This window comes from Callospermophilus lateralis, chromosome 12 (assembly GCF_048772815.1).
Source record: "Callospermophilus lateralis isolate mCalLat2 chromosome 12, mCalLat2.hap1, whole genome shotgun sequence".
NCBI classification, from domain to species: domain Eukaryota; kingdom Metazoa; phylum Chordata; class Mammalia; order Rodentia; family Sciuridae; genus Callospermophilus; species Callospermophilus lateralis.
Window position 1 is genome coordinate 21002042 of NC_135316.1, and position 24635 is coordinate 21026676.

At 34.9% G+C, this 24635-nt stretch overlaps 1 pseudogene; it reads right to left on the reverse strand.

Annotated features, from left to right (window-relative positions):
• Positions 1-206: 206 nt before the first annotated feature.
• LOC143411315 (membrane protein FAM174A-like) lies at positions 207-23923 on the reverse strand (annotated as a pseudogene).
• Positions 23924-24635: the final 712 nt, after the last annotated feature.

Below are 24635 nucleotides of genomic sequence, written 5' to 3' on the forward strand. Positions count from 1 at the left end.
ATATTGGAGGCAGATGTATTGTATTCTTTATGGCTATTTCAGAATAGCAATGTGAATGTGAGCTATTGGCTGGATAGCACACAGAACTTCATTAAAGAGAACTCAATAATATCAATTAGAATAAAAACTGTTAAGTGAACATCTACATCTTAAGTTTTCTTGGCAAGGACTTGCTTCCTTATATATGGAATTAAACTACTGAATACTTACCTTCTAGGATGATTGGCATCAAACAATGTGTTATCTTCATCATCATCATCTTGTTCTAGAGGTGTTAATTCCATGATTTCTATGTTAGTGTCCAAAACTCTGTATCTCCTAGTTTTTCAGTTTCTTCTTCTCATCCTACAAAATACAGCAAATTAATGAACAAAAATTATTTTAATATCAGATAGATAATCCTTAGTTTATATTCTAAATTTAAAATAAACAATCCCTACGTGTCTGACATAGGAGGCACTCAATACATAGATGGTCATATTTCAAGTATATAATTCACACCAAGGATTACTTATGATTCATTAAACAAAATGTATTCCTATGATTGCTTCCATGGCTGACATACTCTTTTTTTGTCACTGACAACTGGTGGTGCTGATAGATAATTTTCTAAACCTTGGTACAACTTTACCAAAGCCTTCTATTCCATCTTTGCCTCCATATTTTCTTATCATTATTTAGGATTAGGTATTTTTTGCAACATAAAGAAACTGTATGTATACATATATACTCAAATTCTAGACTGGTAGCTTGCAACATATCACAGGCTGCACATCAGAATCACCTAGTGTCCATTAAAAAGTAGCATGCTCAGGACATAATTGCATTAGAATTTTCAGGAATAGGAATTAAGCATCATTATTTTATTAAAGTTCTACAAGTGATTCCAATGGTGATGAAAAGTTCTATCCTAAACCAGTGGTTCTTAAAGTGTGTCTCTCTGCTCCCCAGAACCATACTAACCAAGAAATTTATAAGAAATAAAAATTTTTATGCTCAACATAGACTTAAGAGAACAAAAAACTTTGAAAAGAGAGGGTATATGTTTATGTGGGTGTTGATTTTTCTGTCTCTCCCATTAAGATCCAAGAGTGGAGCAACTATACTTGCTTTATTCACTATTATATAATCACAATATACATATAGTTAAGATGCTTTTAAAATATTTGTTGAGGGTTTGCATGACAAATTGAGTGGCACCAACTTCAATGATAGATAAGCATTTTCAAACACGACGTGTGAGCCCCTAGAAGATAGTGTCCTACCTATACATGCATACATATATACATTCAACAAATATTTTTGTATTGTAGGTTTCTTTTTTGTAATCATGGGTATAAAATATATCTTCCAAACATGAATCTTTTAAAAAACAGAAACCTATTTCATATAAACAGGCAGAATATTGTTAAGTTTTAAATAAGTGGGGAACTCAGTTCAATTTAAATAAATTAAATATTTTTATGTACTAATTCATACAAGAATGAATCACATTATAAAACCAATGTATTATTAAGTAGAATTTAGAACTGATATGCTACTTCTTGAAAAGTGTTTTCTCTTAGTCCAAATAGGGAGAGATAGCTACATGGTCATGATAGCTGCAGGACCATAAAACATTAAATACAAAAAAACGTATTTACTATCATATGCTGTGATTTTTTTTTCCTCAAGGAGGGTCAAAAACCCTTATAAAGTCTTAAAATTATTGTGTTAATCCAATGAGCTATTTAAAATACAAAAAAAGTAAAATATAATAAGTATCATCAAGAAAAAGTCTAATTTTATCTATTGATATACAGTGTATATTATTCTGAAACAAAAGAGTAAAGGGGGCTTAAAAATCTTTAATTTTCATAGCCATATTTTCTTTCTTACCAATAAATGTTTCAATAAGCTCAACTTGCCTGTATATGTGTTTATAATTATATATCTATTGCCACATAATAATATGCAAATGTTTTCTATTACACATAATAAATACTTATCTAATATTAAAGTATATTTTGTGGTTCCTAATGAAGTATAAAAATAGGAAATTCATGTAACAAAATACAAGAAAGAATGTATGGAAGCCCAAAAGGACAAAAGATTTTAAAATCTAAACAATTACTTACATTGAATTACATTCACCCAGCACATAGCATGCACAAAAGAATTATCCTGATCATATTCTTTCTAGATATTTGAGTTGGTAACCAAATAGCTGTCTTAATATAGACAAATATTTCTTAATGTTCAATTACACTAAGCTTGGTCAGAACTATTTCCTGTTCTTACATGTAGAAATGATAGTATAAAAATAAAAGTACTAAGATAAGCTTGATAAAACTGTATATAAAAATTGGATGCCACATAAAATAAACAAAACAGAATAAGACTTCATTTAATTTTACTACTTTATGCAAGGAAAAAAGTACAAATCAATGTAACTTGTTACAACTTGCTGCATCCACTGGAATTGACTCATACCTTTTGTTCCATTTGTTTTATTTTAATGGATTATATGTAGGGTATGTATTAAATATCAACAATATAAATAATAATATTCCTTAATTTACTCAATAACACATTCAACCTATACTGAAGAATGTTAATTACACATGCACGTTCTTTGGTATATTGTTAGACATGATGATAAAACAGGGTAAACCTCAATAATAAATACACAACTATTGATATAGAGTATCTGTATTGACTATTTTTATCATAAAGTGACCAATAATGAATCTAATTATTGACCAAACAATAATTTAAAACTATAATTTTTGCCATAGTAGCGTAAGTAAATAAGTTAGAGAGCTATAATTTTAGTTGTCTATGACTTTCATCAGGAAGTCAAATAAAATTGGATACAAGATAAATAGTAAAAGTTATTTTTGCTAATTTGACATCTCATTTTTAGACCTCATTCTCATAACTCAGTCCATCAATTCTCAGTTCTAGAACTTTTGGAAGCAAACACTGATAAGAGATTAAAGCATTTTATGGGCAGAACTTTGCCTTTTAAATATTCATATTGATGTCCTAACTCCCAGCACTGGAGAATGTGATCTTTAGATCACACCTTAAAGATAGGGTCTTTACAGAGGTATTCAATTAAACTTGGGTCGTTAAGGTAAAACTTAATATATTATGTCTGGTGTTCTTATTAAAAAGGAAATTTTAAGACTACATGAATACAAAATGAATGACATGTGAGTGTGAAGACAGTCATCCACAAGCCAAGGAGAAAGGCCTGGAAGAGATTCTTCACTCATGGCCCTCAGTTCAAACAACAGAAGTTTAACCCCATTTGTAAGACTTTCTTATAACAGCTCTAAAAAATTAATACATCATGCAAAAGATTTATTTATTACATAGGATAGAGGGAAATAGAGAAGGCCAGAAGATACAACAGCAGATGATACAGGTTTTAAGACCCATAAAAAACAGTGAGAAAGGATAACTGGGTAGTAAGATGTGCAGCTTGTAGTGCAATTTTGAAAGAGTTTTGATCAGGCCAATGGTGTGTCTTTAAGCAAAGACTACCCATTAGCTGTCCCAAGTCAGTCAGGATAGCTAGATTTTGCTGCACTTAGTTACTGGCTAAGCAGATACCTAAGAATTATGATCTTGGTATTGATGCCACAATGGATTAAAGACTGTAACAGATGGAGGCTGTCGGTCAACCATGCTTCCTGCAGTAGGCTATCCTAACATTAGGCAGGATTAATGTATTTCCATAACTGCCACCAATTACAAGGCCCTATCCAGTGTACTTCCTGGGAATCACTGAAATCCTTTTATGTTGCTCCACCGTATCAATGTTATCATCTTTTCTCCTATCAAAAGAGCATTCTAATTTACTACTTATACCAACTATGGCAACAAACTAAACTGCCCTTTATCCCCTCAAATCTTCAATGAGTTCCCTCAGCATTCAGTAATGAGTTTGTAATATGATCTTCAAAATATGAGCACAGCTTGGCTCATATTAGCAGCTCTTGCTCCACTTTCGTCTTCATTCCGCATTCCATTTCACTTTCTATAGCCCAGTCACAAACCCTTCTCTCAATCCTTATGGGGGCCCTACTTTTTCTGCCACTGTATTGACAGTTTTTACACTGACATTACTGCTGTAATAGTGCTTATTTATTTAGTTTTCAGATCAAGTATCATTAATTTAGGAAAGCCTTTTCTGATCTATCTAGCTAGATCAAAAATGCCTCCATAGTATGAATGCACCTTACTGGCAAAGTACTCATCAAATGTGTACTTGTGCACTTATTTCAGTTAATATTTTTCTTCTCTACCAGACCATTAGTTTCATAGGAGTAGGAGCTCTACCTGTTTTGCTCACCATAGTACACAGTTTTTTTCATAAATACCTAATAAATATCTGTTAAGTAAACTGACTGAAATATGTAGATTAATAATATATCTAGCATTTTCTCTCTATAACAAAGATATTTACAATTTTAGATGGAAATCATCTCCTCTGGGAATGGGAGCCAATAAGAATATTCTCTTCTGAATATACCACAACAAAACCTAAGAATCTAGCCAATTTTCAAATTCTAATATGGACCTCAGGAGGTGAATAATTGCCTTCTGTCTCAAAACAAAACTGTATTACTAGAATATTTAAATAGGTACTCACTCTAGGAACTTTTTGATCTCATTTAGGTATATCTCAGGGGATTGTCACACTCAAACTAGAATCACTAATATTTAGCGTATATCCTATGCTATGGAGCTTCATTTTTAGCTTTTGATATGCAAAATTTTCATATTCTAACACACAGTTAACCTATACTTTACATAATGGACATATATCCTTTCAAAAGCCAAACAGAATTTTTAATTCTTTTTAAAAATTCTCTGCATTCTATCTGGAATAATTTCCAATGCTAGAGATATTTTTGCCTACCTATATGAATGAATGTTCTAATCTTTTTAATCTCAAGATCATGATGCTTGGTATACTCTGATATATAGCAATAATGCTTCCAGGAGAGGTTGAGGTATATGTGACCCCATAATGAAGTTCTCAGACTACTATGCTTCTGAATTTTTTTTTTGGCTCCTTTTGCAATTTTTATTGGGTCCTGGCTATTGGCCTGACAGCTTCCAAGTTTAATACAACCTTGACAAAGTATATCATCAAATAGACAATTGTCCCCAAACTGTATCTTATCACTGCTCATCTCCAGGAAACTGTTCAATGGTAATATCCAAAGTTTAACAAAGAAAATATCAAAAGAATGTCCATGTGTGTTTAGAACACTGCAATGTTGCTTTTCCTCAGAGATACCTTTTTCATCTAGTTTCTTGTAATTCAGTCCATATAATCAGTTCCTGAACTTAGATTTTTGTCTCTTGTTTGATGACAACCAGGTGAAGTAAGTCCTAAGTTAATGTCATATTGTCATATATGTTGGCTTTAAAGTGCCCCATATGAAAGTATACAACAAATGATTTCCTCATCATTTCTCCTCTTTATCTTTACAAGGATTTCTTTTTTTTCCTTTTTGACCCTAAAGTTTAGAATGTGTACCTTGATAATTCTTCTGACTTCCATTTCTAAAAGTTCAGCATAAATATCTTTTCTAGTCAACTTTAAATTCCTATCTACTAAGAACTCTCTGGTTTCCCCTCCTGCTTGGCCTCTGGCTGGCACTATGGCAAACCCTATTAGTTTTCTTCTACAATCTTCTTTTTTACCCTACTCCCCACTTTTTTACCCTACTCCAGTCTTCCCAGACCTACTTTCTTGTTGATTATAGTTTCAGAGGTCAGATATCACACAAATGTGTATATTTTATGTGTGTGTGGATGTGTGTTTGTGTGTGTAGATATATATTTGTTTATATGTATATTTATGTATGTATATATGTTGCATATAAATAGAAGTTTAAAATGTATACATGTATTCATACAATGTAATAATATGTTTCAAATGTAATCTGTCTTATAAATGCCAAAAATTGTATAAAAAATATTAATGACAGCCATGTTTTAAAACATGTGAATGCATTAGAAAACATAGTAAAAACTATGTAAGATATACATTTGTAATTCTAGACACAAAATAATCTCCGTAAGAATAACTCATATCTCTTGTACATTCACATATGCCAGCCACTGAGCAAAGCAACTTATAATCATTATCTTTTTATAATCTTTGCAAACAATTCTATTAGGAAGGTACCCTCATATTACATAGAAAAAGGCAGAGTTTAGAGAAAATTAAATATGGGACTATAAATTGGAAAGCTGGGATTCATACACAACTACTTTTACTTCCTGATTGAGTTTTAAATCATTAAGCTAAAGTGATTTCATGATAAATTAAAGTAATACTAACCAAGGTCACAAAATTAATTGACAAACATTTTATGATCCTCAATACAATGATTTCACATTGTATCATACTGAATAATTTTTTAGTTGAAATATATTTTTTGTTCACCCTTCCATTGTAAAAGTAATGACTTGGCATCTACTTGCTTTAACATATAGATTTATGTTGTTCTTATTAGTCCATCTTTTAGTTTTGATCACTGTAATGGAATCTGCTTTTTGTTTTGAGACAACCTTCCTCTTACAGCTTACAGAACTATGATTTTGTTAGAAAGCAATAAAGTCTAGCTCTAAGGAGTATATAATGATTGTAATAATTGATGTAAACCAATCATAACAATATTATTTTCCTTTTGCCAGTCATCATCTAAGAGAGAGGAAATGAAGCAGCTCAGACAAATTAGATAGAACAAAATGTCTCTGGTTGATTTTCTAGGAAAGACTTTTCTCACTGATTAAAAAATAAAACAACAAAAATGAAAAAAAAAAAACAAAAAAACACAACAAGAAGAGAAAGCCTCCTTTCAGGCCCCAGCCCCCTTCCCTCCATCCTGCATGAAATACTACTTTGTGGGAACATAATTTTTAGAGATTATGTAGCCCTAACATAGAGAGAACATGATGAAAAAATTCAGAATTCTTCATTATCTTATAAGGGTACGAACCAAACCATCAAACCATTCACATTCATGACAAGAAAACAACAACACAATTTAATGTGTATTCTAGTTCTTAGAGTTAAAAACTTCCTGATTCAAACATTTAGCATCTTAGCTTCTGAGTCACATTGCCAATTTATATTACCTAGATGTATATTCCTTATAACCCTATTTCTTCAATGAATCTTTCATGTAGGATCTATTAGCATGCCCTTCTCTCTTATTAAACTGAACATGTTTTCTTAGCAGTTTCCAAACAGGCCACAGATTTTCAAAGCTTTATTCCACACTTGTTTTTTTCTGCAGAGCACAGTGGTCCCACCAACATCTTGATCATAAAATCCCTTTTTAAAAATACTTTGGTTGTAGAGGGACACATTTTTTTTTAAATTTTTATGTGTGCTGAGGATCGAACCAGTGCCTTTTATGTGCTAGGAAAACATGTAAGGTAGGTGCCACTGAGCCACAACCACCACCAGCCCCATCAAATCTTTTTTGTTATATTCTCTCCTCAGAAATTTAGAAGTCCACAGAAAGAACATAACTGTTTTCAAACTGTTCTCCTTAGATTCCTGAGTTTCAGTAGAGGTATAGACAATCACTGCAGTATTATGTTCAACTAGTTTATAGAGAGACCCCACCTATAAAAATAGAATGTAAATATATAAAATGTTAGTAAAAATCTACACAAAATACTATTGTGATATCTGTTAGATCCTCTGGTCCTACTTCTTCCAGAGAAAAAATTGCTTTAACTATAAACTTTTCTGAATGATACACATTGGTTAATTATGTTTTCTACCATGTAAAATCACCTAATCTCACCCCAAAATAATATGATATTAATATGAGCACCTTTTCTAGATCAGGATTGTCAATATCAAGGGTGGATTTGATCTGTGTTAACGCCTGAAATACAAAGATAAGATTAACCAATCAGAATATGTGATTTAAGAAGTCAGTATAGGAAAAAAAAATGCACTCACATATATGAGGCATTTGACTGAGTCAATTTTTTATGAAGATTAAAGGATTCATGAGGATATTCAAGTTATCATGAAAAGAATGATATGTCATAGAAAACTTAAGCTAAAAGAAAGCAAAATATAGAGTCAGAAGCTTTGAAGTACTAGAAATAAATATACATAGTGAATAATTTCATTGGCCAAAAGCAAGAAAAACAAAACTAAGCAATCAAAGAACAGATAAATTTTGTTGATTTTCCACGGAAGCATCATTTTTTTTTAGATTAATATACTTTTTCAATGGGAATCAATTCATATCTGTATGTTCTATATAATTTTCAAGAAAACATGGGGAAGTGATGTCAATCAAAGTAACTTCAGAAGCATTATTTAATTGTTCATTATTTTTAGTTTAAATAAGAATTGGTTTTACTGTTCTATAAGATGCAAGATCATCTTAAAAAATAAAAAAAATGTAATCAATCAATTACTTTAAGAAACCGATGAGTAACACGAAGGAATGTTCAGTTAGAATTCAAACTCTGGGTTCTACAGGGGTTGTGCATTTTTCCAGGTATTACAATCTTCTGGTATATGGATTCATATGGTAACATTATTAGTGCTTAGCACACATGGACCTTCCCTTACCAAACCCCAAATACACATGTGTAACTCCCAACTTTCATACAGTTAGGCTCATATAAACTTTTGGTAAATAAAACATAAATAGAAGTAACTACCATTTCTTTGCTAAGGTAGTCAAAAGCTCCTGTGCATTCACTTGTGTCTAACAGCAAATCCTGACTACTCTGGAGGACTTATGTTGAAATGGCAATATCATAATATGAAAGGTAGCGAAACTGCTGAGTTATCATATGTAAGACAACTGTCCTGGATGATAGTGCAAACCTGCAGATGAAATTTCACAAACATGAACCTTATCCCATAAGATGCCATGGGACTTTGCTGCCCAAGAAAATGTTATAGAATGATAGAATTATTCTGCATCATTCTGTTCAATAATGTAGCTATTGGTGATGCAATAATTGAGCCTCGAAATGTGGCCAATGCATCTAATGGACTGGGATTTTAAATGTCATTTCAGTTAAGTTTTAAACAATACAGTAGCTATTGCTACTATATTCAACAGTATGGTCATAAAGAATTATAAGCAAAAACATATTGTGATCAAAAACACATTGGAAGGAATATTATATATTCAGTATAAGATAAGTTCAAGGACAGACATATTTGTAATGGAGAAAGAAGAACAGTATCTATTATAGTAACCTAGTGTGAGTTGAGCATAATGTAAGGACAGTGTCATTCAGAAAGAGGTAATATTCTAAAATAATATTTAGAAATTAAAGCTAGATGATTGGATGTGAACAGTAACTAAACAGACAAATTTGGGGTGGCACAGGTTTCTAATTTGAGAAACTATAGATATGATGCCATTCACCTAATAAAAGTAATGCAGCAAGAATTTGTTGAAGGATAAAAATGGTAGTATCAAAGTTGAATTTTAGGAGATTGTATCCCTATCTAATAATGAGTTAGCTGACTAAAGTCTATAACTCAGACAGCAATTAAAAGGTTAGAGGTGGAAATAAAAGAAATGGATGGATGCATAGATCACCCAAAGAACACTAACCATCAAAGTATAAGGGGTTAAGAAAAAGTCCAGACATCACTGAAATCTCAGGGTGAAAATCATTTTTTCACACAAACATTCAGTGAATGCCTTTGTATTCCAGCAGCTGGTCAGGGCCTTGAAGGACCGAAGGTGGATAAGGTACAAGCCCTACTCTCCAGGACATTAGATGTGTAGGACAGTTTTAAAAGTAGGAAAAATTGTTCATAGATGAGACAATTCATGGAGAAACAAGAAACTAAATAAAGAGGTAAGAAGAAAATCAGAAAGTCACAGAAACCAAAGAAAAACTAGTGTATTGATATCTATAGAAAAGAAGGGAAATATCTGTAGAACCGAGACAATGTGCTTATTAATTATCCTGTTAAAGAGCAACTTTAGAGTGGTATAATTAAAAGCCAGACTGCAACAAGAAAAGAAGGGAAAGCAAGGTAGAGAATGGGGACACTTCAATGGAGAATCTCTCTCTAGTCGTGCCTATACTTTTACTTCCATAGGAGCTTTATTTAGATTCCCTTTTCATGGCTTCTTTGGTTTCTTACTTTCCTATAGTTTCAAATATCCTCCTCTACTGCCTCTGTCCCCGCTATTGGCAATCATCCTTAAATAGGCAATTTTCTATATCTCTAATTCAAACTTCTCCCTGCTTACAGATTTAAGATTACTAAGAATGACCAAAATCCAAAGAGTATAGGTCAACAGAAAGTAGATTTAGTTACAGGGCCAGCTTTTAGATGACTGATATCAATTGTAAAACCCTCAGTCTTCTAGACAAATATAATAGTTTTGTTACATTGTTAAATGGCTTTTCAAATAGCCTTATGTACAGAAATGAGATTTCAGAGAAGCTACATTCAACCACCTTAGTCTCTTGTTGTGATATTCTGACAAGCTGAATTTATAACCACAAAAGGCAACAATGCTCCTTTACTGGATAATGAGCACTTTGAGGTCAAACATGACTTGTATTGTCATTTAAGCTCCAATATCCAGGATAGTTTGGGAGGTATAACAGAAACTCCAAAGTACTATGAACTGATTTGCATGGGTTTAAAGGTGGTTCATATGATTACTTATCTGAGCACTTGTTTACATAATTCACAATCAGCATCATCCTTAAAAAAAAACCTCCCAACAAGCATGTTGTATGGTTACTGATGAATTGATACAAAGTTCCCCTCAGCTCTTGAGGTCAACTAGGCAGAGTCTAAGGGAATACTATCTCATATATTTATTCTATATGGATGTCAATTTCTATGTGTCATAATATGAAAACAGTTGGAAAGCACTCTTTTGGCTTAATATCCCAACAAATTAAAATGTATTTTACCTCTCAAAACTGTATCTATAACACATATTGCTTAAATATATAAAATCCTAGTAACGCATACTTAAGAACAGAGAAAAAAGATTGTTTTAGAAGTACTCCAAAAAGCTTTAGTTATGTCTACATCACAGAAAAAAAATGAAGATATATAGTCAAAATAAAAAATGAGGAGAGGAACAATAATCATTACTACAAAAATATCTTGAGGAGTTATTATATGCCAGAAACTATGCTTAGTACTTTAAATAGATCTTTGAAACAGTCCTTTCAAGTAGATATTTTCTATTTCACAAAGCATGGGCTGAACCTTACAGATGGCATGTAACTCATGTGTGAAGCTTGGATTAGACCTCAGGGATGTTGACTCCCCCTCTCCACACACACCTGTCAGGATACAATGAAATAGGATAAGGGAAAATAAGGGAACAGAAGTCAGCAGAAGAAAACAACTTAAGAATGGACTGGTGTTTTAAATTGCTGGGTTAAAAAGGAAAGATCTAGTAGCATGGAATATATAATAATTAATACTCATTCCTAAAATCCTAGAGCAATGCACACCCCTTGTTTTGGTGACTATTTATTTTCTTGCAGTACACCTTACTCCTTTATTTGTGTTATTTCTCCCACAATAAACATTTGGTGAGATAACAATTAGAACTATTACCATCCTTACTATAGGTGAAAGCTGTATAAATGAAGGAGAAACAGGACAATCTGCTTGGTAGAAAAATTCTGCTTCATTGGATACATAAACAACTAGAATAGTGATCCATAATTGCAAAGACTTTCCCATCTATGTGCAGCTAATCCTTGCCACAGGGCCTGGTACTGATACATATTAGGTGCCCAATAATATTTTCTAAATCAATAGCAGTGACTAAATACACAAATGACTAAGTAGACAATGTAGTCCATTTTAGCCCAGTTGAATAATTTCTATCAATATCATGATTTTATATGTTGAAATCACAATTCTGGAAGAAAATTAATTTCTTAACTCATACAATTAAGTAACTAGATGGGAGAGAGGTGGTTACCAGTCACACAGACATATTTTATTAGTGTCTGGTTTCAGAAAGAATTAAAGATATATGTATGATCAGATAACAGACGTTGCTTTAAAATATCACCATTTCTGACTACATATAGCAAATTAAGAAAATCTTTGAATGAGGGGAGGAGATAGCATCAGAAATCATTTCACCTTGACACAGACATGATAATCGATAAATGTTCAAGTTGAATCATTTTTATAAAATTGTAAAATGTGGAGGTTTATTATTTGTCACTCAACAAAAACTCAAATATATTACACAGTTTATTTTTTTCATATATTAGACATTTTTACATGTTATATGACTTTAAATCACTTATTTTCCTCATAAGAAGCCCAGTATTTAAACTTGTTAAGTAAGTTCAAGTAGATCTGGGTTTATTCAAATCCTAGATGGGTATGCCTGGACAAACTATTTAAACTTGCTCAGCCTCAGTTATCTCAAGAATATATTACCAATTTCAAAAGTTTTTGCAAGAATTAAATTGAAAAATGTACATAAAATATGTAGCATTATATGAGAGACAGATTAATATTTTATAACTATTTGCTATTAAGATGGCCAATAAAAACTCAAAAATAATGTTTTAGTTATAAAGAAAGGTTTTTTGAAAGAAACCTAATATTATGTTTCATTTACCAGCTTGGATAATCAAATTAAATAGTTTGTTTCCTATAAATATTAATAGGATCTGCATTTTTTTCGTTTTGAAGTTTTTATAATTTAATTTTTACTTGGAACATAATAAATATACTCATATATGGATACAGTGTCATGGCTTAATACAAATATTCACTATGTAATGATGAAATCAAAACTAGTATTTGTCCTTATCATTTCTTCATCTTTGGAGCTGTCATACTTCTCTCTTCCAATATTCCATAAAACATATAATAAATTGTTGTAATCGACACAGCCCCCTATTATGCAGTGAAACACTACAACTTATTCCTCCAATCTGTATTTTGAAGAACATTATACTAAATGAACAAAAGACAAATAGGGCATATCCTCACATCTGTGGAAGTTAAAAATGTTGATCTCAAAAAAAAAAAAAAATAGAATCATAATCACAGCAGGCTGGGAAGGAGACAGGAAGGTAGAATGGAGAAAGATTATATAAGGAGGATCTGTGATTCTGCAATTTGATACCATTTAATTATATGTTTACTATCTGTATGATTGATGAATGACTCTCTGCTCCTCCAGTATACAAGTACCACAGAAACAGAAATGTTGATTCCTATCAACACAACTATATCTTTAGTGCACAGTATTAGGCAGCTGAATAAATACTTTTTTTAAAAAAATTTTTTCATCTTTCATACATTTTATTCAAGTGAGTTATGCATTTCCATTTTTACCCCAAATACAAATTGCAGAATCACATCAGTTACACATTCACAATGTTTACATAATGCCATATTAGTGACTGTTGTATTCTGCTGACTTTCCTATCCCCTACTATACCCCCTCCCCTCGCCTCCCATCTTCCTTCTCTACCTCATCTGTTGTTGTTCCGTTCTCTCCCTCCCCCCCCCTTTCCCCTCACAACCTCATATATGTGATTTCGTATAAAGGTGAGGGTTTCCTTCCGTTTCCATGCAATTTCCCTTCTCTCTCCCTTTCCCTCCAATCACTCGTCTCAGTTTAATGTTAATATTTTCCTCATGCTCTTTCCCTCTGTTCAGTTCTTAGTTGCTCTCCTTAAATCAAAGAAGACATTTGGCATTTGTTTTTTAAGGATTGGCTAGCTTCACTTAGCATAATCTGCTATAATGCCATCCATTTCCCTGCAAATTCCATGATTTTGTCATTTTTTAGTGCTGCATAATACTCCATTGTGTATAGATGACACATTTTTTTTATCCATTCATCTATTGAAGGACATCTAGGTTGGTTCCACAGTCTAGCTATTGTGAATTGTGCTGCTATGATCATTGATGTGGCAGTATCCCTATAGTATGCTCTTTTAAGGTCCTCAGGGAATAGTTCAAGGAGGGCGATAGCTGGGTCAAATGGTGGTTCCATTCACAGCTTTCCCAGGAATCTCCATACTGCTTTCCATATTGGCCGCACCAATTTGCAGTCCCACCAGCAATGCACAAGTGTACCCTTGTCCCCACATCCTCGCCAGCACTTATTGTTGTTTGACTTCCTAATGGCTGCCAGTCTTACTGGAGTGAGATGGTATCTTAGGGTGGTTTTGATTTGCATTTCTCTGACTACTGGAGATGGTGAGCATTTTTTCATGTACTTATTAATTGATTGTATGTCCTCTTCTGAGAAGTGTCTGTTCAGGTCCTTGGCCCATTTGTTGATTGGGTTATTTGTTATCTTATTGTTTAATTTTTTGAGTTCTTTGTATATTCTGGAAATTAGGGCTCTATCTGAAGTATGAGGAGTTAAGATTTGTTCCCAGGATGTAGGCTCCCTATTTACTTCTCTTATTGTTTCTCTTGCTGAGAAAAAACTTTTTAGTTTAACTAAGTCCCATTTGTTTATTCTTGTTATTAACTCTTGGGCTATGGGCGTCTTATTAAGGAATTTGGAGCCTGACCCCACTATATGTAGATTGGAGCCAACTTTTACTTCTATCAGGTGCAGGGTCTCTGCTTTGATATCAAGCTCCTTGATCCATTTTGAGTTAACATTTGTGCATGGCGAGAGAAAGGGATTCAGTTTCATTTTGTTGCATATGGATTTCCAATTTTCCCAGCACCATTTGTTGAAGATGCTATCCTTCCTCTATTGCATGTTTTTAGCCCCTTTATCAAATATAAGAAATTTGTAATTTTGTGAATTGGTTTCTGTGTCCTCTATTCTGTACCATTGATCCACCTGCCTATTTTGGTACCAGTACCACGCTGTTTTTGTTACTATTGCTTTGTAGTAAAGTTTGAACTCTGGTATCGCTATACCTCCAGATTCACACTTCCTGCATAGAATTGTTTTTGCTATTCTGTGTCTTTTGTTATTCCATATGAATTTCATGATGGCTTTATCTATTTCTACAAGAAATGCCGTTGGGATTTTGATTCGCATCGCATTAAACCTGTAGAGAACTTTGGGTAATATCGCCATTTTAATAATGTTAGTTCTGCCTATCCATGAACAGGGTACATTTTTCCATCTTCTAAGATCTTCTTCTATCTCTCTCTTTAGGGTTCTGTAGTTTTCATTGTATAAATCTTTCACCTCTTTTGTTAGGTTGATTCCCAAGTATTTTATTTTTTTTTTTTTTGAGGATATTGTGAATGGAATGGTTTTCCTCATTTCCATTTCAGAAGTTTTGTTGCTGATATACAGCAATGCCTTTGATTTATGTGTGTTGATTTTATATCCTGCCACTTTGCTGAATTCATTTATTAACTCTAGCAGTTTCTTTGTAGACCCTTTTGGGTCTGTTAAGTATATTATCATGTCATCTGCAAATAGCGATAATTTAAGTTCTTCTTTCCCTATTTTTATGCCTTTAATTTCTTTTGTCTGTCTAATTGCTAGTACTTCAAAAACTAAGTTCAACAGAAGTGGTGAGAGAGGGCATCCCTGTCTAGTTCCAAATTTTAGAGAAAATGCCTTCAGTTTTTCTCCATTTAGAATGATGTTAGCCTGAGGCTTAGCATATATAGCTTTTACAATGTTGAGGTAAGTTCCTGTTATCCCTAGTTTTTCTAGTGTTATGAACATAAAGGGATGCTGTACTTTGTCAAATGCTTTTTCCTGCATCTATTGAGATGATCATATGGTTCTTATCTTTAAGTCTATTGATGTGGTGAATAACATTTATTGATTTCTGTATATTGAACCAGCCTTGCATCCCAGGGATGAATCCTACTTGATAATGGTGCACAATTTTTTTGATATGTTTTTGCATTCGATTCTCCAGGATTTTATTGAGAATTTTTGCATCTAAGTTCATTAGAGATATTGGTCTATAGTTTTCTTTCTTTGAAGGGTCTTTGTCTGATTTTGGGATCAGGGTTATGTTGGCCTCATAGAATGAATTTGGAAGAGCTCCTTCTTTTTCTATTTCTTGAAATAGCTTGAAAAGTATTGGTATTAATTCTTCTTTGAAGGTTTTGTAAAACTCTGCTGTATTCCCATCCGGTCCCGGGCTTTTCTTAGTTGGTAGTCTTTTGATAGCCTCTTCAATTTTTTCTTTTGTTATTGGTCTGTTTAAATTGTGTGTGTCTTCCTGACTCAATCTGGGCAGATCATATGACTTAAGAAATTTATCGATATCTTCACTATCTTCTATTTTATTGGAATATAGGGTTTCAAAATACTTTTTAATTATCTTCAGTATTTCTGTAGTGTCTGTTGTGATATTGCCTTTTTCATCCTGTATGTTAGTAATTTGCGTTCTCTCTCTTCTTCTCTTCGTTAGCATGGCTAAGGGTCTGTTGATCTTATTTATTTTTTCAAAGAACCAACTTTTAGTTTTATCAATTATTTCAATGGTTTTTTTTTGTTTCAATTTCGTTGATTTCTGCTGATTTTAATTATTTCTTGTCTTCTGCTATATTTGCTGTTGTTTTGCTCTTCCTTTTCTAAGGTTTTAAGATGTAGTGTGAGTTTATTTATTTGTTAGTTTTTTCTTTTTTTGAGCAATGAACTCCAGGAAATGAATTTCCCTCTTAAAACTGCTTTCATTGTGTCCCATAGATTCCGGTATGTTGTGTCTGTATTGTCATTTATCTCTAGGAATTTTTTGATTTCCTCCTTTATATCTTCTGTAACCCATTGATCATTCAGTAACATATTGTTCATTTTCCAGGTGATGCAGGATTTTTTCTTCCTTCTTTTATCATTAATTTCCAGCTTCATTCCATTATGGTCATATATGGTGCATGGTATTATCTCCACACCTTTATATTTACTGAGAGTCGCCCTATGGCATAATATATGGTCTATTTTTGAGTAGGATCCATGTGCTGCTGAGAAGAATGTGTATCCACTTGATGATGGTTGATATATTCTATATATTTCAGTTAAGTCTAGGTTATTGATTGTGTTATTGAGTTTTATAGTTTCTTTGTTCAGCTTTTGTCTAGAGGATATGTCCAATGGCAAGAGTGGTGTGTTGAAGTCCCCCATAATTATTGTGTTTTGGTCTATTTGACTCTTGAACTTGAGGAGAGTTTGTTTCATGAATGTTGCAGCACCATTGTTTGGTGCATACAAATTGATAATTGTTATGTCTTCATGGTGGATGGTTCCTTTTAACAGTATATAGTGTCCTTCTTTATCCCTTTTGATTACCTTAGGTTTGAGGTTGACTTTATTCGATATGAGAATGGCCACTCCTGCTTGCTTCCGATGGCCATGTGAGTGGTATGATTTTTCCCAACCTTTCACCTTCAGTCTGTGTATGTCTTTTCCTAACATATGAGTCTCCTGGAAGGCAGCATAATGTTGGATTTATTTTTTTAATCCAGGTTACTAGCCTATGTCTCTTGATTGGTGAATTTAAGCCATTAACATTTAAGGTTACAATTGAAATATGGTTTGTACTTCCAGTCATGTTTATTTATTTATTTATTTTAGATTGGCTAGTTTTCCCTCTTTGGTTATTTTTCTTCCCATTTACTGAGATACCTCCCACTGTTAGTTTTGGGCGCTATTTTTCAATTCCTCTTCTTGTAATATTTTGCTCAAAATGCTTTGCATTGCTGGTTTTCTGGCTGCAAATTCTTTTAGCTTTTGTTTATCATGAAATATTTTAATTTCATTGTCAAATCTGAAGCTTAGTTTTGCTGGATACAGTATTCTTGGTTGGAATCCATTATTTTTCAGTGTTTGAAATATGTTGTTCCAGGATCTTCTCACTTTCAAAGTCTGTGATGAAAAATCAGTTGTTAACCTAATTGGTTTACCCCTAAATGTAATCTGCCTCCTTTCTCTCGTAGCTTTTAGTATTCTCTCCTTGTCCTGTATGTTAACTATCTTCAAAATTATGTGTCTTGGAGTTGGTCTATTATAGTTTTGGATGTTTGGGGTCCTGTAAGCTTCCAGGATTTGGCAATCCATTCCATCTTTCATCTCTGGGCAGTTTTCTAGTATTATCTCATTTAGTAAGCTATCCATTCCTTTGGACTGATTCTCTGTGCCTTCTTCTATCCCAATGACTCTCAAATTTGGTCTTTTGATGAGATCCCATATATCTTGGATAGATTGCTCGTGAGATTTCAGCATCTTTTCTGTGTTGACTATATTCTTTTCAAGTTGATAAACTTTGTCTTCATTATCTGATGTTCTGACTTCTACTTGATCTAGTCTGTTTGTAATATTCTCATTAGCGCTTTTAATCTGATTTATGGTTTCTTGCATTTCTATGATTACAACTTGATTTTTTTAACACCTCTATCTCCTGATAAAGCTCATTCTTTGCGGATTGAATTTGTGTGGTTAGTTCCTCTTCAAAATATACTTTCAATGCTTGGATTTGCTGTCTCATGTCTTCTCTAATATTCCGTTCCATCTGAATTAGGTATGCCTTGATTTCTTTCCCTGTCCATGTTTCTGATTCTTCTAGGTCCTCCTGTATATTTAGATTCTCATGCATTGTTTGTAACCCTTTTTTCCCTTGTTTTTTCATATTGTTCACGTTGCTTTCCAGCTCTGTTTGACTGCTTTGTAACTGCTTTCTCCTATACATTTGTTTTGGCTTTGTATATCTCTGTTGTCTCTCTTTTGTGGTGGGAGATTATGCCTAGAAATGTTGGGCTTTGTTGTACTTTAAAGCTGATTCATTCAATTCATATAAGGCTTCTAGGTTCTGTATGCATATAATGATTTGCTGTTTGTTCTTAGGACTATATGTTTAGGGTGGGTGCTCTGGTGGTACGATGGTTAGTATGTCTTGGCTACTTTAGAAGATTGCTCCACTGAAGGTGGATACTACCAGGCAATTGGATCAGGGTGTTGGTAGTAGCTAGGTATTTAGGAGTCTTATAGACAGCCTCGAGACATTCACCTATTTGCATTTAGACAATTACACGCAATGGAAGATGTAATGCTTGGGATGAGAGTTGGGGGGTAGGGGAATGAAGGTGCTGTTCAAAAGAAAAAAGGATAGAGGGAGAGATAGATTAGAGGGGAATGAAAAGAACAATAAAACTTGAAATGGGATAGAAAGAGAGAAGAAAAGGGGGGGAAAGGAACAGGGAGAGAAGAAGGAGAGAAAAAATAATATCGACAACGGCAAGAACAACAACAACAACAAAAATTAAAGTCTTAGAGATCCACCTTCTTCTCTTCCAGTAGGCGGAGCTGTGCCCTCCAAGCGGAGCGTCTGCTCTCTACCTGCCTAGAGCTATCTCTGTAGGGCATCTCCTGGGGGTCTCTCAGACTTGTCAATCCAGAGCCATTTCACTTCTCCAGCTCTTAACCCCCTTCCTCCTGTCAGCCTGCCAGTCAGGTCCTGTTTCCCAGAAGTGATTCTCCAGAGATCTAGTTACACTTGCAGCCCCACCGAGTGTCCCTTTTAAGCCCCAGTGCTGTGGTAAACTGGCCACTAAGACCTTGGGGGTCACCGCTGGTGATATGGGGGAATTGGGGTCTGGGATCCCCTCTGCTTCCCTACGGACACGACCCCTGAGAAGTCAATGACATTTCCTGGCTGCTTGTATCAGTATGGGGAGTCACGCACCTGCTAAAGTGGATTCTGTAGGGAAGGAATTCCGCCGGCCGAACTCCGATGACGTCACCTCTCTGCTATGACGGGCCCCAGGCTTCTTGCCGGAGTGACCGAGGGGAGGGGTGGGACTGGTCCAGCCCGGTTCACCTCAGCTCCTGGCTCGTGGAGGCTTGGCTAAAGACTTCTTCCTGCCAAGCTGTGTCTCGGCGTCTAGCAGGACCCAGTCACTTTGGCTGCGGGGGGGGGGGGGGTGGACGGATCTGCAGCTGTGCCCACGGTGCATGGACTGTGGCTGGTGAATCTGGAACTCCGCGTCTAGTGGCAGGGTCCCGCTCTCCTGGGTCACACAGACGCTTCAAAAAAATCCTAGTAGCTCCCGGGCGGTCTCTCTTCAGTGGAATTTTGCTAGGAGAATCTCCGTTGGTAGAATCCAAGAGTTATCCTTGTGACTTTATGACCCCATGACTGGGAGTGCATTAAAAGTGCAGCCTGTGTGCCCACCGCCATGTTGGATCCCCCCTGAATAAATACTGATTGCCAGAATGAAGGCTATGGATGCTAAATTTCACACACATCTATACCACATCAAATAGCCTTTATCCTCATTTCATAGAAGAAGGAGTTCTGAAATTGAAGAGCTTAAGTGACTTTTGCCAAAGATTACAGAGGTAAAAGAATGGAAGAGTTGGAGTCCCAGCATTGGTGTCTTTCCAATACACCATACTGAATAAAAAAAGAAATAGCAGCAGTGACATGGTATGAAAAGAGAAATGATTCTCTGCTTTTAAAGTATGGACAATTTTCACATACTCATACCAGAAATTGCTTTTATATAATCAATGTGCATGCTCAAAAATAATAACAGCCCTCTAAAGTGATTCTGTTTTAGCTTTATATATTTTTACTGTAAGAATCTTTCACAAAGAGGAATAAAATGTTAGTATTAAGATCTTCATACTTATTTCTTCTATCACTAAGTAGCAATTATCTCTAAATTTCTAAACTTCATAATCTAACTGTACAGTAATATGAAGAATTAACCTAGTATATTTACTCATTCAGCAACTACTTATTCAGTGCTCACTATATTTTGTTCACCATTGGGCATAGAGTAAAGAATTAAACAAATAAGCTTCTTTCATTGACATTAAGTTTATCTTGGAAAATTTATTCTGTACCTTCAGTGTTCCTTGCATATATTTTTCAGTTACTCTGGAAAGCAACTGACTGTTCTTCCAAATACTTCTTCAGTTAAAAATATAACTGAATTACATTCGAAGACAATTTGGAAATCTCAGAGTTCAATATCATAAAATTTTACAAGTAAAATAGTCTCAGTGTCATCTCATAACAGTAAAGGGAATGATAATTTTGGCATATTCTCCCCCCTTGGCACAGACAACTAATGCTGATTCACTGTTGCACATATTTTGGAAACGGGGGCCAAAATGAGCATCCACCAAAATGAAAAGCATAATCTGGAAACAAAAATTGTGGACCCCGAACATTGCCCAGACATCGTTAACATCAATCAAGCTTTGGACCTTAGGTAACCTACTAAATTTAGAACTTGGACTACATGAATGTGTTAAATACTGGGTGAAGAATGTAGTTTTTATTAGCCATGGTTCAGCATTTGGCAGTTCTCATACAATATGATATTGCATTATCCAATAGAATCTGATTGAAATGGCTGTAATTTTCAAGTTTTACAGCAATGAAGACAGGAAAATCAATGATGATAATCACTTGTATTTTAGATTACAAATAAACCAAAGTGGAAAAAAATTTAAGAGAATACCAAGAAAAGTATTCCACTATCCATTGTGTGTGTGTGTGTGTGTGTAAATATGCACATATATATACATATGAAATAGCAATATGCCCTTAATAGTTGCTATAATAGGTAATTTAACAACTTTAATTCCTGTATAATAGTTTTGGCCTGAATTTGATGGTCTTTGTGAATCAACAGTATCTAGTTCAACAATATTACTTATACCAGTAATTTTCAAATGGTTTGAATCCCTTTACATTCTCAAAAATTATTAAAGACCTTCAAAGGACTATTGTTTATGTAGATTGAGTATATCAATATTTAATATACTGGGCTGGGGTTGTGGCTCAGTAGTAGAGCGCTCAACTAGCATGTGTGAGGCACTGGGTTCGATCTTCACCAAGACATTAAAAGAAAAAAATAATAAGTGAAAGAAAGGTATTGTGTCCATCTACAACTAAAAATATATTTTTTAAAATTTAATATATTAATTAAACCTTAATAAACTTTTAAATAGTTATTGGTTCAAAATAATAAATTATAAGGGCTAGAGTTGTAGCTCAGTGGTAGAGTGCTCACCTTGGACATGTGGGACCCTGGGTTCGATCCTCAGTACCACATAAAAATAAATAAGCAAAATAAAGGTATTCTGTCCAACTACAACTAAAAATTAAATATTTGAAAAATATAATAAATTATAATTTAGATATTTTTGTAAAAACTTCTCAGAAACAAAAATAAAAATGGTGAAAAGAATGGCACTTTTTTTTTCCAAATTCAGTTAGTATCTGGTCTAAAATGAGAGGAGATAGAAAATAAGAATAGATGTAAAGTAGAAAGTGCTAGATTTTCTGATTCTAAATTCAATCGTGCAAAGTGATGTTTGGATTTAGGACATAGAGAAAGTCCAGTTATATATAGATATGAACTTGTAAATGGAGGGGTGTTTTAAATGCCTGTCAGATACTAATGGTTATTCTTTTTTTATATATATTATACCAAAATTTGGCAAGAGATAGTTTATTAATGTTAACTGAAATGTAGAATCTGAAATAATATCAATGAATGGTTTGTCCTTATAAACTTATAAGAGAATGCATTATTTGGAAAAGTTGAATACTATAGATATCAAAAGAGGCCTCAGGGGAAACCAACAATTTCCCATGGTTTCTTTGACCATAGAATGTTGGATCCATATTCAGCAACACTGGCTTCCACTGTACCTTCTTAAATCAGCTATTTGAGCTAAGTGATGTTCATTTTCTTCAATTCATGAAGATTATATATATATATATATATATATATATATATATATATATATATATATTTATGGGGAAAATATGAAGTGGTTTGGAAAACAACCCTGGAAACTCATCCACTACTCCTATTTTATAGAGAATAAAACTGACTGATAGCTTTTTGTTAGCTCTTCTCTTGGCTAGCTCTTTCTGGTAAGGTCTTGGCTGTATGTTAACTCTTCAGAGAGGTGGTTTCCAACTAATTAGGTATAATCCAATTATTTAGGTGCAGATTAAGGATCTAAAAAACACTGATGGTAAACAAGAACTTCCCTTCTAAATCATATAAAAAATACCTACAATAAGGCCCTGTACACTACATTAATGCAGCACTGAAGTACTGAATAAAGAACACAAAAACTTACAAATGGGGATTCTGACCTAAAGGAGTTTGCATTCTGATAGGCAAATTTTTGATGAGTTAGTTACTTAAAATTGCATGAAGCAGAAAGAGAAAAGTGTTACAAGATTGTGTGATCATGGAAATTCAAGGGAATTTGAGATCACTTCCACTTCAGGAAAAAGGTGTCCTTTGAGGCTGAGTCAAGTCTCAGGCAAGATGAAGAGATTTGGAGGTAGAATGCTGATTATAAACAAAAGACAGCACCTACTAGGAGGTTTAAATTCCTCCGAAAGTACCACAGGCCTTTAGGATTATGAACAGCACATTCTCTGAGCTAAGCGCCCCTGATGCTGCGGGAAAGGAAGGAGGTCACTGGTCTGCCCAGGTCTGGCTGCAGGGAGTGCCCCATCCAGGCTTCGCCTCACCTGACTGTCCTGACCAGGAAGTACACCAGCACCGCGCAGCTCACCACCATTAACATGGTCAGGGCCCGCTGGGTCATGGGCTTGTCTCCAGGTTTGGGGCTCACGGCAAGGCCGCCACCCACTGAGCCTTCCCTGGCCTTTCCTCCGTTTTCCTCTGCTGCAAGCCCCGCCCAGGGGCTGCTGCCATTCCTGCCTTAGGTGCCTCGAGGTCCTGAGGCTTCAGCCAGAGCATGGCCCGGTTGCTGGGCAGCTGTGGGGCCCGGGACAGAAATGGCAAGGTCCGCTGGCCAGGGTCTGGAGGCCCGGGGCCCTGCGCGGCCTCGGCTGCCTGCAACCACACCACCAGCGGCCCCCTCAGAGCTGGCAGAAGCAGTAGGAGGAAGAAGGAGGACAGGAGGCGGCGGAGACAGCAGCAGCAGTGCAGGGCCTTCATCGTCCCCAGACCTCACTCTCACCACGCTGGAGCCGCCGGGCCCGCCAACCTGGGTCCAGGAGGGACCAAGGGCCCGCTGGGTAAAGAAGAAATAGTGACTAAATCCTGGGCTGAGGGCTGGGGACAGCAGGTGGCAGAGACAGCAGCGGCTGCAGAGCTGGCAGCAGCTGCCTGGCGAACCGGAAGTTCGTACATCTCAGCAGCCACTGCTGCTACAGACGCTTGGGTTGCTAATATGTAGGGGCTGGACGCAGTCAGTGACCTCAGCCTCTCTGCAGATTGCGCACAGGCCCTGACGGAAGGGGAAAGGAGAAGATGCTTGAGGAGTGTTTGGTGCTGTTTCTACTGTAGAGAAAGAGGTGATTTAGGATGAGTAACAAAAAGTAAACAACAAGAATAAGGTGTACATCTACTCCATGCCAAAACCATAAGACAAAGCGCATAATTTGAATTGCTTGGTGTAAAACTGCAAAAATACAGCAAATCAACCAGAAGGTGAACTTTATGGCTTTTCTTTGGCTTGATTGAAAAAATTTCAGCAGACTGTTTTCAGGCTTGGAGGCCCCAGACTTCCTTTTTTTTTTTTTTTTCCCCAAAAAAACCCAGAATTTTGAATTCTTTATCTGCTCCTTTGGAATGCAAATCTTTTTTAAAATGCCCCCAAGTTTCAAGAACCTGTGAGTCATTCCTTTGAAATTCAAACAAGGAAAAC